The 17,576-nt window shown below is 41.6% G+C and overlaps 1 protein-coding gene across 3 annotated transcripts in view; it reads right to left on the bottom strand.

The window, feature by feature from the left end:
• The window catches only part of LRRC3B (leucine rich repeat containing 3B), a 148,768-nt gene that overhangs the window by 45,523 nt on the left and 85,669 nt on the right, over positions 1 to 17,576 (bottom strand). Inside the window, exon 1 of one of the 3 annotated variants that reach the window (XM_069005825.1) lies at positions 6,226 to 6,248. The exons of 1 other annotated variant lie outside the window; for it this stretch is intronic. The gene's annotated coding sequence lies outside the window, so the exon portion shown is untranslated. One more of the 3 variants, XM_069005823.1, reaches the window with a different exon arrangement.

Genomic DNA, 17,576 nt, shown 5'->3' with positions numbered 1-17,576 from the left:
TGGTTTTATGATTTTTGTTCCTGGCAAATACCATTTTTTGCCTAAATGGAGGTAAGTATAACAGAATATCAACATTTCCAAATAAATCTTCAGAGTGAAAAAAGCATTACAGAAGTGTTTTTAGAATTGTAATAAAAGGTTTTCTGGTTTTTGTTTTGTTTTGTTTTTTTTAAGAAAAGAGTGTACTGAAAATGATGTACAAACAGTGCTATGTGAAGAATTAAAAATGAAAATAATTGAAATGAAAGTTTAAAGAGATTTTGCCTATTTTTATTTCCACTCCCAGAACAGAAACAGGTTAAAAAGCCAAGAATTAAAACACCAGTAACTTAAATTTATTTTGGTTTTAAGGTTGATAAGATGAACTTTCATCACTAATATGTATAACCAGCCTTGCTTGCTTAACTATAGATGACCTAGCAAGCAATTTCATACAAAATTTTGTTGCAGTTCCTCTTTAAAGAGAAAGAAGTATTTGTCTCTGCTCTTAAAGGCAAGGGAGTACTTGCAGGAACTCAACAGTGTTCACCCAGAGCTTTTCCTTCTCTTTTAATTATAATGCCTTTACAATGGCAAACAGCATAGATTCATTTGAATGTCCAAAGGCTTCACCCTTTCGCTGCAAATTATTCACATGCATATAAAAATGGATACTTTGTAAGTATTACAAGAATATTTTTAATGAAGCAAATTCTGCCAAAACAATACACATCTGTAATCTACATGAGGGAAATGGCCCTCACATGCTTTTCATGTGTCCCACTAACTCCCAGTGCACGCATATTAAACACTTTGAATGAAATGCTGAATACTCATGATCCTGACATACAAAGTATCTTAAGTGAGTACAGTTGCAGAAGTTTGTAACCCAGTTTTGGTAAACTGCAAAAAACACTCCATTTAAAATCAATGCTATGATTTGGTGGAGGAAACAACTTTGACAGAAGGAAATGATAGCACCATTAAAACTAACAACATCCACAACATAAACGACAGCCCAACACCTAAGACATGCCGTCTTTAAAAGTACATGCCCTTGTAACTGAGGTGGTGCATCCAAAGGATGAAGTGGGAACACAAAGTGACCCCCCAGAACACTGTGTGTTAAACTTCCCCAATTTGAGTAAAATACTGGCTATTATGTAAGCACCACAATATACAGGTAATATTTTCTAGCTGAAAACTCCACAGAAAATTTAAGTCCATCCCCTGACCCCTTGGTCCCTTCCTGTCCACCTTCTACTTTCTTTATGCATTGTTTCCCTTTCCTAACCTTTTAAAATTCTGTTTGTCTCTCCTTTTACTGTCACTTGAGAACTGGACTTTTCATTTATTGTTCCTTAAATAATTAAATAGTCTCCATTTTCTTTCCTGCTTCCAAGCCAGAGTAGCATCCCATTTATGTGTTGTCACCCACTTCTATCACCTTTCATTTTTTTCTTATGAGCATATCTTTATAGTGCTATTTGGCAAGCAGACAATAACTTTTCTTTTCAAAGGATAGGTTAGCAGCTTTATGAAACTGCTATTAATGAAGTGCCAAATTAATTTAAAACACACACAACTAGCTAACTGAATTGACCCTGAAAAGCAGAGGTAAACTTTAATCAAGTACATCAAGATCTGTAGTGCTAATTTTCATCTCTGTTTAAGTAAAAAGTCCAATTATCCAGCTCAATGTGTCTTTGAAAAGGCCTTTTACCAGTACCATTTCCTCAAGAGGCATTTTTTATCTCCTTTCTGTCAGTGGAGCTGAGATAAAAAAAGCCAAATTCAATTCCTCACCAAGGCTTCTAGTCACAATGAAACCAACCACCACATCTTTTCTGAAGGCCCATGGCAGGCCCATGACAAATCCATGGAACAGCACGGAGCCGAGCCAGAGGGCTATGGTACAGCCCTGATCACCTCAGCTTCAAGAGCCAAACTACTCAGATCAGCCACTACTTTCTCCCTGTTGTCTTCTACTTCTCCCCTGTTTTGATGGCATCTGGCCTTCTTCATCTGTTCCCACTGGTCTACCTCTTTTTTTCATCCCTACAAAAGTTCATACCCTCCAGAGAAAGAAATACCATTTTAATTCGGCAACCATTGCCTTTTCCTTGCTGATGGAAAACAGAACCAAGGAGTAGGGATGGGGATAAAAGGGTAAAAGGACTTCCTCAGTGGAAGTCAGTCAGAAACACACCTGTTTTTAAAAAAGATCTGCTTGCTGAAGATACTCAATGGAGCATTGAAACATCCAGGGAGAGAGGAATAAAAGGTACTTTCTTGTTCGGTAACAGTAAGCATTGCATTTGCATTTCCAAGTTCAAACTAAGTGTGTAAAGCAAGATACAGGTGCTGATGAGTCTGTAGGGATAAGCAGTGCAGGTCATCAGTGACAAGTACAGACACAGGCACCAGTTACCCACAGAAATCTCCATGAAGCAGGATCATGCATCTTTAAGCAATGTGAACTAATGAGATCCTCCTCCACAGTGGGTTCCACAGCAATTGTTTATCTGAACCATGAGCTCTGATGAAGCAGTGAGTAAAACCGATAGCACATCACACTCTTTTTCCCTCTGGGATGCACCCACAAGTCCGCTGTAAATCCAGACCAACAAACTGTGCCAGAATGACGGAAGCACAGAAACGACTTATGAAAAGAGCTGGACTGAAACTAGAAGCAGAGATTAAATTCACCAGAACATCTCTAAATTTGATACTACTTCACCCACAGCACACTGGATTTAAGAGCAGAAGATATACCTTGTTCATGCATGTATTCACAGATTGTAATCCCTTTAAAAATACTTACTTAAGGTGCTGAGAAATTATTATATTCTTTTTGCTTGTACTTTCTGTAGATATACTGACATTTGATTCATACCAGTACTGAAGTGCTTTATCAAAACTGCACTTTCTGGAGATTACTTTTAGTAAATAAAATATTAGTTTAAAATGCTTGGCCAAACAAGCCAAAGCAAATGCTACATATTCTATGAACTCAAATAATTTACTCTTGGCTCAAAACACCACCATTTTGAAATAAGGTTCTGTTTAACATTATTGTAAGTTTCTAAATTGCTTCACGAGAGTTTTCTCTAAGCTTATGAACAAAGCTTACTGAATGAAGCAAAATTAGGGGTATTATTTTGCTAGCCACAGAACACTAATTTAATTTGCATTCTATAATGAGTGCTGATTCAAAGACCAGGCATGCAGATGACAACAAGGACAGAAGTTACATGCAAATCCTGTAAGTCATCACAAATGCAGTGTACCACTCTGAGAGGAAGTACCTTCCTTAGTTCATCTTCTGATTAACTGAAGTGGCAACAAAAAATATTTCTACCCATATTCCTTCTTGCTTAAATCATCCACTTCATTAAAAAGTTTAAAATCTTCCTGCCAGTGAGCCATGTATCCCTTGTGTTACTCTCATAAATATTCCTAGTGAAGTGACAGGAAATATCCTTAAAAGCAAGACTCAGAAGTACCTTATTATTTAACTGAACATCTAAAGGTGCTTTTGAAATAAAGCAATACATTTTCTCTGGTTTTAGATACTTGAGTTAGCACTTCTGAATACAGCTGAATTTTATAAATTCCAGTTCTCTTCCCGGAGGATATTTCTTGAGCTGACATATCATGCACTTGCTCTGTTACTCTAGTTACTCTAACGCTGCTTCAGTGTGAGCAGGAAGAATTTCCTACTTCCCAAAATATTTGAAATGCGGACCCATAAAGCACAAGGAAAAGACAAATCACACCTATACCCTTAAGTCTTGCTATTCCATTTATACATGGCAAAGCTCTCATGAACTTCATGAGCTCAGGACTGGATCCAGAGCACAGACTTATATGCCTATTAAATGATACTTTTCAATTAATCACACATTTGAGGCAAAACACATTGATTCTTCATAGTTGCACGTACAGTCCTCATTCATGCAGGCCCTGATCTCCAAGACACTCAGCAGCTTCAACCTGCCCTAAGGCAATTGAAAACTACAAGCACACAGGAGAAGCTCATTTTGGTTGGACTGAAGTCAGCGCAAATTTTACAGCAGACCTCAGGGGAAGGCAAGATCAGGGTTCAATGACCCCGCCAGCAATAGCTGAATAAATGCAAGAGATCTGGACTCAAGCTCACATTCTTCTCTTGCCGAAGTCCAAAACATTAGCGCCAATGGGCACAACCCTACACAGTGCTGCACACTGGAACTTTCTGACCATGGGCCTGATCCTGCTATCTCGAAGTGGAAGTAATCCCACAGAAACCCAGCCAACTTGCACAAGTAAGGGCTGCCGCAATCACGGTTATAATTAATTCTGAGCAAATTTGCTATTTAGAAACTAAACTAGAAAATGAGACTCTGAACGTAGCAAAGGTTTTGCAAATTTAGTTCATTCTACAGATTATTTTCCTTCCCTCTAAACCAAACTAGAAGCTTATCCTTTTTAACTAAATTACTAAGAACAACATCAATAGGTAAGCCATATGAACACTGTGGTGCTCTATATCAAAGCCTTCAAGCTACCACTTTCAGTAGGGCGTGACGCACACTTTCCAATTTAAATGTACAAATTATTAGACAGGTTACCACAAGAAGAAATTTTTGACAGGTCTTTTTCAACATTCAGAAAAGGCTACCCCAGTCAGAGTCTTCAGCTTGAAGAAGGGTCATTTTCCTTTCCTTGCCAAATCTGTAACATTTTCACATGGCAATTATATTTTAAATAATTCCAATAATCTCAAAAGCTTTAGTTTATTCTGTCATTTTCATATCTATGTAAATAATTCTAGGATTACTTTTTTGAGGAGAGCACTAAATGTTGTTTGCCTGGTTCTCATTCTGACTCTTTAAGCAGTTGGTCTATTTATGCTTTTCACGTTATTTGGCTGTTTTCATTCTGTAATTACACCGTTTCTGCTGTCTAGGGACAATCAGAAAGACTGGATGATAACCTGCAGCCTGAATCACTTTCACATTTTCTAACTGATACTCTAAAACCTCCCAATTTTTGAAGGCAGAAGCCAAGAAGGAAAGAAGAATTCTCGCTGGCACATCTGAGGCATTTTCCAAATTTTTGGCGAGGGAAATTCTGGACGCGTAGCTTGCCAGAAAGGCGAGAGAAGAGCCCGCGGTTCCCACAGACACACAGTACCCAGTACCCGCTTGCTGCAAGAGATCATGACATTTCTGTGCGGGCTCTGAGGTCGCTACCGTGCCCCGCTCGGAGCGCCGGGTCGCACGGACCCCCCGCGGCCCCGGGACCCCCGAACCCCCGTTCCTGCCCCGGGCCGGGGGCACCCCGCCACACCCCCCCGGGGCAGCTCCAGCGCCACCCGCTACGGTCCCGCCCGGTGCCTCACCGGGCAGCGGGGGCGTCGCATCTCACCTGGGCGCAGCAGGCACCGCCGCTGCCCTGCAGCCCGGCTGCCGCCCGCCGCTGCCATTTGTTGCTCGCCTTTGGAGAGAGATGCCCCCCTCCCCCCGCATCGCGGCCACCGCCGCCCGGACCGTAGCAACTGGTTCTGGTAGGTCTCAAAGTGGAAAAATCCCACGGCAACACACCCGGCGCTTTCCCACCCGTCCCCGCCTCCGCCGCCCCCTTTCCCCGGCAGCCCCGCTCGGCGCCCCGGCCGCCGCCCGCACGCTGAGCAGCGCGACCGACCTCCGGCAGCCCGCCCGCACACGGCCGGGGAGGGACAGCGGCCACGCACCCCGGGAACACACACGGATGGGAGGGGCGCTTTATCTTCCACCCCCTTTTCTGATGTCGCTCCGGTACGGGATCGGGGGCCGCGGGTCTCAAATCCCTCGTTTGCTCCCAAGCGAGGGGGTGTCAGCCCCCTTCCCGCAGCCTCCGCCTCCGGATTCCCTCCCCATCTCCCGCTGCCTCGGCGGAATCCCGACCCCGTCACACCCCAGCACTCACGGACACCGGAGGTTCGCCAGCACGGGCCGGGGGAGGGAGTATCTCCGCTGGCCTTCGCCGATCGGTGCCCGGCAAGGTGGCACGGCACGGCGCTAGCCCCTCGGAGGCAGCAGCGCTGATCGCCTTCCCCCCGCTCCCTCCCCGTCGAGTTTCCTCCCGGCGCTGCCGCCCCCCGCCCAGCGCATCCGCGGGGCGCCGCAACTCACATCGCGGCGCCTTCCCGCAAAACTTCTCGGCGTGTGGCCCCGGCGGCTCCGCTCCGCTCCGCTCGGCGCAACAGGCAGCGCGGCTCACCTGGCGCGGGGCCGCCGCGCCATGGGAGCGCCGGGCGGAGCCTGCGGGCGGCGCGGCCGGGGCGGCGGGGCCGGGAGCAGCCAACGCCCGCCCGCCCTGCTGCCTCCGCCGGGCGCCCGCCGGGAGGCTGTGCCTGCCGCGCCGCCGCTCCTCCTGCCCCTGCGCTGCGGCTGCAGGCACGGAGGCAGGCGGGCAGGGAGGGAGGAGAGAGCGGGGCGGGGAGGGAGAGAAGGAGGAGACCTCCCTCTCGCTCCCACCGCACAGCGGGGAGGTGCTGCCCGAGAGAGGTGATGCTGCCCGTCTCCCTCCCGGGGCTCACTGTGGCTCTCACCCGCTAGATTTAGGGGCAGGGTCGTGGCCGCCCGCGCCGGGGCTGACGGAGAGAGAGAGCCCTGCCTCTCAGGAGCACCGTGGGGTGCCTTCAGAGGGTGCTTCTGCTCCCCCCAGTGCCCACCAGGTTCCCCAGCAAAATAGGAATAAGGTTAATTGTTTTGCCCATCTGAGTGAGCAGCTGTCATTGCCAATGTATGATACTTGCTACAATAGGTGAACTTAGGCTGTGCTCAACCTCACCAGCCTTTTGTGATGATCCAGTTATTCAGATCCTGCTTCGGGTTTATCATTATTCATGTGAGGGTGACTTTATTCTCCAAGAGGTGTTTCTGTAAAATGTTCTGTGTTGCAGCAGTTGCATGGACTGTCATAACCCAGACTTTAAGAAACATCACCAGTTGGTTGCCTCTCTCACTCAAACATACATTCTCTGTTGTGCACTTTTCTACTCTGGCTCTGCAAAGTAAACTTTCTATTCATTTCATGCAGCAAAGAATTTTGCTGCCTGTCTCCAGTTGAGAGCACCTGAGTAGATGGGTTTTAGAAAGATCCATCTTAGCTGGTTTGCTTTAAGGTGAAAGCTGCCTAAGATGCTGCGTGGAACAGAAAATGAATTGGCATTGATTTCCTCTGGGCTGCTTTTTTTTGCCTCTAACTATACAAAACTGTTTTATCTCCGTATAGGCCATTGTCAGTATAAACCTTCTAGCTCAGAAGGACCAGTGCCATGGCCACAGACACACACCAGTGCCAAAAGACCACAGGTGGTCTTTTGAGGGAAGAGGGAAGAAAGGAAAGGCATGCAACTAATACATTGCCAAATGTCATTTTTCATCATTAAACCTCAGTCCTGTGAGTTTCTACCTAGTAAATATTTACCTCCCTGAGTAATCTGTCTGGATCATATTAGCAAGATAATGCAGGACCAGGCCTTTGTGCTATATCAAAACCTGCTCTTTTTTTCTCCTAAGAATATTTGCAAATTGGCTCATGAACACTTATATGTAAGCCTATCATTTTATATTCTTATTAGTATGAGAAAATAACAAATACAAAAAGAAACTTGATAAAAATCACTTTCATGAGTTCCTTACACATTTCTCACACTGACTCAACCAGCTTTGAAGAAATAATCAGTTTAAAAATAAAAACAGTACATGAGCATGAATTTCTTTTTGCAGTGTTTGATTGTGTCACAAAGCTGATGAAACTGACTGAAGAAGCCATGACTGCACTGCAGCCCTGTATTATTTGCAATGGGAAACAATTTTCAGGCTTTGTGAGTTTTATTCCTTTAGCTGAAACCAACTCAGATTCATTTTAAGGAAGTAGAAAAATATCAATCATTATTGATAACCCAAAATCTAATGTGCAGCAGCCCTTTCTTCAAGTACAGCTTGTGTTCATATTTTTAGTGTTCGACATATAGATATCTGACAACTGGGTATAGCACCCAGAATGTATTGGCTGCAATACACCACATTACCAGCATTGCAAACTTCCTTGGAGTGATTTGCCGTTGTTAAATATTTTTTAACGAAAAAAAAAAAAGAGTTAGCAGATCTAATTTTCATTTGGCTAAACACCCAAGAAACCAAAATTAGATAAAAATGCAGTATTTTCCCTTTAAAATTCAACCTCTACTGGTACTTTGTGGAATTAACTATTTGGATTGTTAAATATCTCAACAATATAAGAGAAGACTGATCTTAGCGTGCATAACTTCACTTACTGCATTAGCCATGATGTTATTCATCCTAATGATTTAAGTGTAATTGCCAAGGAAAACAGAACCTCACAAAAATGACAGAAATACGTGTTTTTGTTGTAAAATTGCACCTCATAAAAGTTTTTTGACCAGCTGCACATGTGTAGCTGGTTTGCAGGTTTGTATTCAAAGACTCACTCCCGAGAGCAGCTAAGCATCTACAACTTCAGTTGAAAAGTGGGTGTTTAGTATATCTCTGAAAAGGAGAATAAAGTACTTTTTCTGGGGAAAATTACTGTAAAAGGATGCACAGCTACTTGCTGTTAAAAATGTCGCCGATTTTTAAGGACTGAAATACTGCTGATGTCATGGTGGTTGTGTGCAGAAGAAAGACTATATTATTATTCTAGGTGAAAGAAACTTTGGTCCTTGAACAAGCCCGGCAGCAGATTTGCTGACTGGCTTACTGGCATCACCTGTCCATTTTACATAAGTAGAAGTGAAAGGATTAGTCCTCTGTTAGGAAGGAGTGTAAGTTTAAAGGATAAGGAGAAGGTAATTTGGCTGCCCTCAGATAAGAAAGAAAATGCTAGTATTTGCTGACTTCTACACATGGTTAGGAAAATCAGGGAGCATTAAATAACAGGGGATACCAGATGGTTCTTCAGTTTCCCTCATAAAATAATTTTGATGAGTGTTTGTAAATATTTAAGGGCCCGGTAGTACTGGTCTTTACACAAATTATTTTTTTCTAATGCAAAAAACCCTACATAATTCAGCAAGACTGTTTGTGAGTAAGGATTATTCATATAAACATGACTTTACAGGACTAGAGCCTTAAAATTTTATAAATATTAACAAAATATTTCAATGGCTAGATTAAAGAATCATCTGGAACTATCTATTCCTTTGATCTTCCCAGATATTAACAGCTTTTTACAAAAATCAGCAAAGAATACCACTTCTTCCAGTGCTGAGATAAATTGAGTGACCTTCTCTTTATCCATTGACTAATATTCCTTTCATTACAGGATCAATTATTTTCATAGCAAACACTAGTATGAAATTAATATTCTAGATGTAGGTACATTAAAGAGCTAAATCTCACAATGTTTTTAGCTCTAGTAGCACATGCTTAGGAGTTTAGGGGGAGTATTCTGTTCATGGGCCAGAGTGTGATTTTTCGTAGAGAGCAGTGCGAAGACATGTCAGCAGCACATTCTCCCTGGAATTACTCCGTACTCCAAGGGAGGACACAGACAGGGCCCAGAGCAGTAGTCTGTGTTGAGCCACAAGAACAGCAAAAAGCATGAAATTTTGCAACCTGGGAATACTAAAAGCAACACAAATCACAATGTTCACACTATAGCTGCATTCCTAAATTGGATACCTGTTTCTGCTCTTTCTCTAGGCTTGATGGTACCAGCAGACTTCATTCTCCTTTTAGCCCATAGGCACTGCTATTGCATGTATAGGTGATGAGGTTTTGCCCTGAGAAGATTAGTAATGAATCAAAGTCCTCTTTACAGAGGGACAGTACAAATCCTTTCTGTCTCTTAATCTTTCTTAAGCCCTGTGCTGGCAGTATAGAGACCATCTTGATTTCTAAGCACAGCTACTCTCACAAGGCTTTGAGGACTGGGCATTAAACACTCTCTTCAAGAAGCACCAGTAGTTTCTGTGCCCCTGTATTTGGCAGATTCTGTCATTTGAAAGCTCTTACTGGTCTTGTACTTAGTCTCTTTTCTACATAGAGGAAAGATGAAGTGACTTTTAGGTGCAAGTTTCTGTTTTAAATAACAGAAGATCCTTAGTCTGTCAGTAATTCATTAACTGAGAGAGAAAAACAGTGGTTGTAAAAAAGCTCAACTTGTTCAGCTCATGCTCCACCTAGCTCTGATTTAGAGAACAATATAAGTAGGGAAGTATATTTTTCTGCTACTTGCCATCCATTAGTTGAAACTGATGTTTTGGTCTTCTCACAAAATAGCATGTTTTTCTGGGATACTTAAATATTAAAAAAAAAAGAATAGATCTATTTAATCCTCGTCAAAACAGGTTAGTGGAAGTTAGGTCTCGTCAGATACACTTGTGCAATTTTTAGATATTTCGAAGACTTATATAAAAGACTACAGGCCTGTTGTAATGCTAGGTTTAGTTTGGCAAGCTGCAGCTTTCCCTGAGAGTTCAGCAGAGCTGCTTAGGGCAGTGCGACCACTGTCACCCTCCCGTAGTCCATTCTGGACAGCTCTGCGGTTTTGCTCTGGTAGCTATCAGTGTTACAACCAGAGATGGCAAAGGAGGGAAGAAGGGTCCCCTCAGGAGGGTTTAAGAGGATCTTTTAATAGTTACATCTTGTCCCAGCAATGCCCAGAGGCAGAGAGACCTCGTGATCCGGGTGCAGGGGCTTTTTCTCAGGGGCTCAGGGGCGGTACATGGGCGGAGTTGGAGTACAGAAACCAATAGGGAAAGCCCGAGGGAGTGGCCAGGACTAAGGTAAGGAAAAGCGGGGGGGGGGGGGGGGGGGGGCGGAATATGAGGTCAGAAAAGCAGTGGGTAGATAGGTCACCACACAGGTCTGCATGAGAAAAGCATCTGTATTGATAGGAGGTACTTGGATTACTGCAAGGCAGTTAACTTAATACCACATGACATTTTGATTTCAAGTCTTGCATTACATGGAATTAACAGGTCACCTATTGGGAGGATTAGGAAGTGTCTCACTGACAAATTTCAAAATATATCCCTTTAATGGGGAGATTTCATTCAATGTGAGGATCTTTCCCAGCAGAATCAGAAACAGTCTTCACCTGATACTGTTTTCTGTTGTTTTCAGCACTTCAGACCGTGAGATAGAATGTTTGCTTTAAAGGCTTGCATGTAGCACAATGCATTTTAGCACAATAAATAAAAAAGATATATTACTTCTGCAGTAATTTGATTTGGCTAAATGATCACTGTCCAACAAGCAGCACAATAAATTCATTTTGCTACAGTCCAACAGCTTGTAGGAATGGACACTGTCTCAGAGAGCAGAGACTCGGGGAATGATAAAAAGTGATTATCCTAATCACCCCTTACATGAGGTATCAGTACACTGGTGAGGAGAGGACTCAGCACAGTCCTTGCATGTTTCCAAGATATCAAGCACAGTTCTGGTGCCTGCACTTCAAGAAGATGAGAAAATGTTGGAAAAAATCCAAATATTTTGCATGTCTAGTGCAAGTCTTGAGATGGGAGGCTTAAAGAGCTGGACATATTCCACTTACTCAAGAAAAGAGTGAGAGGATACAGGGAATAGATAGCAATGGTGAGGTTTTTCACTCTTGCTGACAAAAGCACAACTAAATCCAGTGACTGGAAGTTTAAGGTTAGATGTAATCAACCTTGAAATCAGATGCAATTTCCTAGCAGTAAAGGTAATTAAACTCTGTAACAACTTATGAAAGGAGGTGGTGCACTCACCATTGCTTGATCTTGTCCTAAAAAAGGCTGTCTGTCTTAAATACAGCTTTACTTCAGCTTCTGGGAGAACTTCTAATGGACAGAGCAGGCTCAGGGAGGGAAGGAGGGTCACATCAGGCTAGATCCCCTGGTGATCCCTCTGGCCCTATATCCATTAGAACAATGCATCTGTGCAACTTCTTCCATTATGGCTGGAAAAAGATGGCTTGAATTGCACCCTGCCCACTCAGACATTTTCAGGCTGGCATTAAGGTAATAAATATAATCAAATCCCATACTTGAGAGCTCCAGTTGGCTGCGTACAGCAGAGAGGAAGAATCTCTTCACCACTCCTCTGAGAGATATTTGGTCTCATATATTCTGCAGAAGAACTTTTTGCCTTCCCTTGAACCATGTATTATTTATCTTGCTGTAGCCAGGAAGAGATTAAACTGATGCAGAAAATTATTTTAGACATCTGATGCTTTGGTTTGAATTAAGCCCAGTCCAGGAACAGTAGAAATGTTAATAGCTCAGATTGGCAAGGATGGTGGATATTTTGCACGGATTTTTTTCTGTGGTTGTCTGGGCATGTCATGCCTTATCAGTTCTCAAGTATCATAGGAAGCTCAGGTACTGTTTTAGACACATAACAGTTTGGTTTCTCAAGGACTAAAATACTATGGGCTAATGAAAGTAGTTGTCTCAGCTTGGCCTACGTGTACAACATTTAAGAGGCACCTATATGCAGGACAGATTAGACAGTCTGATGATCTCTCTTGGCCTTAAATTGTAAGGAAATGTAAAACTTGTACATAACAACAGCCTCTAATTTCCAGGCTCTCGGGAATGCACATGGTTACACCATGAGCCACAAGCACCAAATAGTCTCCAGTACCACTGGTCAGAGATAGAAAAACTCACTGAGAATCCAAAAACCAAGCAATTCCCACCAAAATTTAAAAATATGTGAGCACAAAATATGGCCAATTGCTTGCCATTCTTCACCATGCAAGCATCAGAAGAACTTCTCAGAAGTACCTGCCTGTAGAAGAGGCCTGGCCTCATAGCTTCTGCCATCAGTAGTCCCAACCTGCCTGGGCTGACAGGACACAACTGCAGGAAAGTGGCAGCTTGATTGTTGAAAAGCCCTATTGAAAGCAGGTTTCTGAAGACTTCCAGCCCTAAACTATGAGGTGTTCTGTCTTCATGACAGGTGAGGGTGCTCAGCATCCCTGCATGAGAACTTGGATATTTAACACCTTTTCTGGCAAAACATTTATAAACACACCATGGTGTTTTGGTGTGGTTGGGAGGTGCGAGTGGCTGCATCCAGGAAAATAATTACTGAATAAACATAAATTAGCTGTTTCTCTGTGTAGACTGACATAATTAGTAGAAACTTTTTTAACATCTTACCCAGAGAGTCATGAAAAGGAATGAAAGAAAACCAACTCAGACTGGTGAATTAAGGTAGAAACACATCTTCATTACTTACTGCATCTGAAAAATAACTGTAAAATAAGTGTTGTACATATCACTAGTAAGTGTGATGAACAGTGTGACACTGCAAATTACTTATTAACAAAAAAGGTATTATAGATCCCCAAGATGTTTGCACCTGGAAGCCTACAAAATCACAGTAGGTATAGCTCCATATAATGCTTATCATCACAGAAAGTGGATATTTTTTGTTGCTGAAGGGTAGGACAAAAGGACACATTATAGCCTCAGCTCTCAAGATATTCTTCTCAGTTTAGATTTATCACAGGTTTCTCTTAAACTACAATTTTATTTAAGAAATGGGCTTGTGTCATTGAGTGTATGTACAGACTGCAAATGATGTTTCCCAAGCAACTCCTCTATTGCATAATCTTTGCTGTCATTTTTAATAGCTAGATGGAAAAGAAGTTTCCATAAAGAATCGCTGTTTATGATGAGACATAGAAGAAACAACCAGCACTATCCCAGAAGCAGATTGCAAGGTGTCTGGGCAGAAAATGAGAAACTTTGGTGGATTTATTATCTTCCTTAAATGGAAAAAAAAATATTTTTAAAATGTAGTTCAGCAACAACTAACAATAACATAACAGCTATTCAGTTCAGCCATCTGAGATGTGTACATATGTTCAGAGGATATTGAAGATAGTTCTTTCTTTATGTACAATATCATGAAGATTTATAAAACTTGATTGCTCTGGAAGAGTTCACATGGTACCCAGGATCTGCTGTCTTGAATCTTTCAGAATAATTGGCTTGATTGATTGGTTTTAGGTTGAATTTTTTAAATTATGTCTGTTATTTTTATGTAGAAAACTGTTAGTCAAATTCACTGGGATATTGTTGGAACCCTAGGTTCAGAGAATTTAGGGATATAGAAGTAGTTCTGGGATATAGTAATATACATGTAACAAGATGGAGGATTTTGGGTGTCGGTTAGCTCTTCTTTCTTTTTACTTCTTCTCCACAAGTATGGGTGATCTGGTATTGGTTCAAAAAACCTGCAGTGCAGAACATGAGTGATTAGTTACTGGATTATAAGTAAAAATAGATTAGTTGGCATTCCATAATTGGGTAAATTGGGCTTTAAAAGACCTTGGAAGTTAGAACTCGAGGGCCATTTCCACCTTGTTAACTTAGAGACACATTCCATGCAGCTGTGCCATAGATAAGAAATAATAAACATCTGAGTCCAAAGAACAACTCTGCATCTCCTGCGTTTCAATCCAAACTCTGAGTAGAAGAACCACGACAAAGGCAGAAAAAGAAAGGAACAGAAATGGAAAGTTTACTAGGATATTGTGCATATTTACTGAACATGCATCTTTTGCCACACATTTACATGGTGCTTGTACATTAGTAGAAGTATGACATGCCCCAAAGAAGCTGCCAGCCTAAGATACTGATCCTGCAGGTATTTACACATCTGCTCAATATAATGTACCAAGAGTACTGATATTGACTTCAACTGAGCCTTTAAAGACTTTAAAGTAAACTGTGTGCCTAAGTCTTGTTGAATGACACTTGTAAAAATACCTACAGAAACACTGGGAGAACAAACTATGTAGGTTAAATGATACCTCATGCTTAGGCACCTAGATAAAATGGGAATGTATGTGCAATTTACTTTCAAGGTAGATCTTGCTCACAAGATGAAAAATGCTCCATAAAAGCAGTTATTACTATGAGATCGCTATTGTTCTTCTGCAGCCACTTCATTGAAAAAAGTGCTTTTACCTTCCTTGAAATTGTCTCACAAAAAAATTATGTTATGGTGTAATAACAGGTGTGTTCTGATATAGACAAATATATTATGGTGTAATAACAGGTATTACAGGGGAAATGACATGATCTGTAGTAACATATATATATGTCCTGTGTGTGAAGGTTTCCCTCTCTTGTCAGATATCAGCCATCCCTTGTTATTATTTTTCTTTGGTGCTGAACATCAGGGAGTACCAAGATTGAAACCTTAAAAAGATGTGCATGTCTCCACAGTAATAAATCAAACTCTGAAAAGAAGCTGGTGGAGATTTAACACAGTTTGTGGTTCCTATTAACACTTTTCAATGGTCTCCTTTTTGAAGAATTTCACAGAAGACAGTCCAGTGTGAACCCTGCCAGTGAATTAAGTTTTGCCAGTACAGCTGAGATAGAGAAGCACCATAAAAGAACTAGAAGTCCAGAGAAAATGACACTGTCTTTCTGGTTTTTAGGAAATGGGAGAAGCATGACTTTCTGCAAAGAAGCCCACTAAGATTTTTTGCTCCAAGGCACTGATCTTAGGCAAATTGCCAAAGCTGAAGTTACTGACTCTTGATAGGTACACAGTGATCCACAAGAACAAGGGTAAAACAAAAGAAAAGAAGTTCAAGTAACCAGAAATCTTTGAACCATAATTGTCTCATTTCTTCTGGATGTCAATAAGATCAGACATTTTTGCTCTTGTTTAACTAGTCAAGTGCACAAATTGTGGCTAGCCTTCTCATTAACCATTGTCTTGAAAGGCACTAAAGGTTGCCACCCACTGTATAACCCAAAGAAACATTAGATCCCACTTAAAATCAGTGGTCTGCCAAGAACTCTTGCAGGCTCAGTGGGGTATCTGAAGCTGTTAGCCATACTGATCATTAACCAGAGGGCAGAAATTGCCCCAGATGCCCAATAGGCTAGAGAAATGCCCCATGTGCTCAGGGTTTTTCTGGTTGCTGGGAATGAGCCCAGTCACAGCATTTGTCTGAGTTGTCTTCCTCTCTGAAAAACAGCTGGAGCTTAGACCCTCTTTATTTTCCTATTATATTTTAAGGGAGTCAATTATCCTTGGCATATTCATTTAAATTGATTTAAATTGTAAATAAGTAAACAAGATTAGACCAAGGATTTGGCCTGACTCTTGTTAGCTTGGGGGAAACAGCAAGGCAAGGTCCTCAAATAATACTGCTGCCAGCTAACAACTCGGTTCACTAAGAGAACAGTCTTATTATGAAAGTCATATTAAAAGTGACTAAAATCATTAGAATTAATTTTAAAATGGTCTCTGGGAAGTAGCTGGGTAGGGACTTAGAGGAAGATAATGAGAGAGAGAGAAGTGAGGGCATTAAAACAGACTGATTAATAAAATATGAATACAGACAAAGCTGTGCAGCTGGGGTTTTACACTACCATTTAAAAATAGCCATACATATTATTCTGACACTGAGCCTATATCACTTTTAGAAACATTTTAAAATTACTCAAAGAGGGACCATTTTCAAAAGCTCCCTGGACTTATGCATGAAAACTAAAAAGAGTTCCATTGTAAATCCCTCTGTCTGGTTCAACAGTATTATCTGCTTATAGACAACCCTCAGAGGACAAAGTCACAGCCTTCATCTGGCAAAATTATTGTCCAGTGATGATACATTGCTTGTGCTTGTAGAAATGCAGCATGAGCACAATAATATTGGATATATTAGGATGCTGCGTTTTCAGGACAAAAACATCAAGTACATTATTGTTGTTACTAGTGAGACATTTCTGATATAGCATTGTTTGTCTAAAACCAAAGACAGATCCATTTCAAAAGTCAAGGAGAACAGGTAAAGAAAGAGTCAGCTGTATATCTGTTTTCCATTTTAGGACAAATATTCCCTAGATCATACAGAAGCATTATGAAAATATGTGCAAAAATTAATTTGAGGGAGATGAGTGCTTGAAAACATTTTGATGATAAGATTGTTGTGTATATATGAGATCAGAAGATCATGATCTTGGAAATAATATGATTCAGTAAAAAACAGGGTGGAATGGAATCCTTTAATTCATTTGGAACTGTATACTGGAAAAGAAAAAAGCTGAATTTGAAGTTCTTATTAGTCATCATATGAGCCAAGACATGTATCTGTGTCTGACCTACAAAGAAGCAGATTTTTTATGCAGCATTCCGCTGTTCACTGTTGGGCATGCTAAACTGCACTACCTTTTAGAACAGCATCCACCCCTGATGCAGAGGGAGGCCTGTGCAATTTTCTGCCATTTAAGCCTTCAAGACAGAACTGAAGTGAGATCTTTGTTTTTCTTAAGTCAAGCACTAATTTACATCTGGTTCCTTGTTTCCTGTCCCTTATGTTTACATGCACTGAGGAATCTCCTTGTGGAGAGGCTGTGTGCACGAAGACCGTGTCCACTTTGGAGGGTGAGTCAAAACATGGTCCCTGTTACCACAGAGTGGCAATGAAACAACAGATTCATTTTAATGAGGGATGCATAGGCCCTTCCATGCTTCTTACAGGTTGGTTTGAATTGTTTTCATTATGAGCCTATTAGTTCAGGACTTTAACACTGCCAAGCAGCCCTGCTCTAGGCTACTATTTGGCACACACCACCA

This window comes from Aphelocoma coerulescens, chromosome 2 (genome assembly GCF_041296385.1).
Source record: "Aphelocoma coerulescens isolate FSJ_1873_10779 chromosome 2, UR_Acoe_1.0, whole genome shotgun sequence".
NCBI classification, from domain to species: domain Eukaryota; kingdom Metazoa; phylum Chordata; class Aves; order Passeriformes; family Corvidae; genus Aphelocoma; species Aphelocoma coerulescens.
The sequence above is the reverse complement of the archived record's forward strand: the minus strand, read 5'-3'. Positions and strand labels throughout refer to the sequence as shown.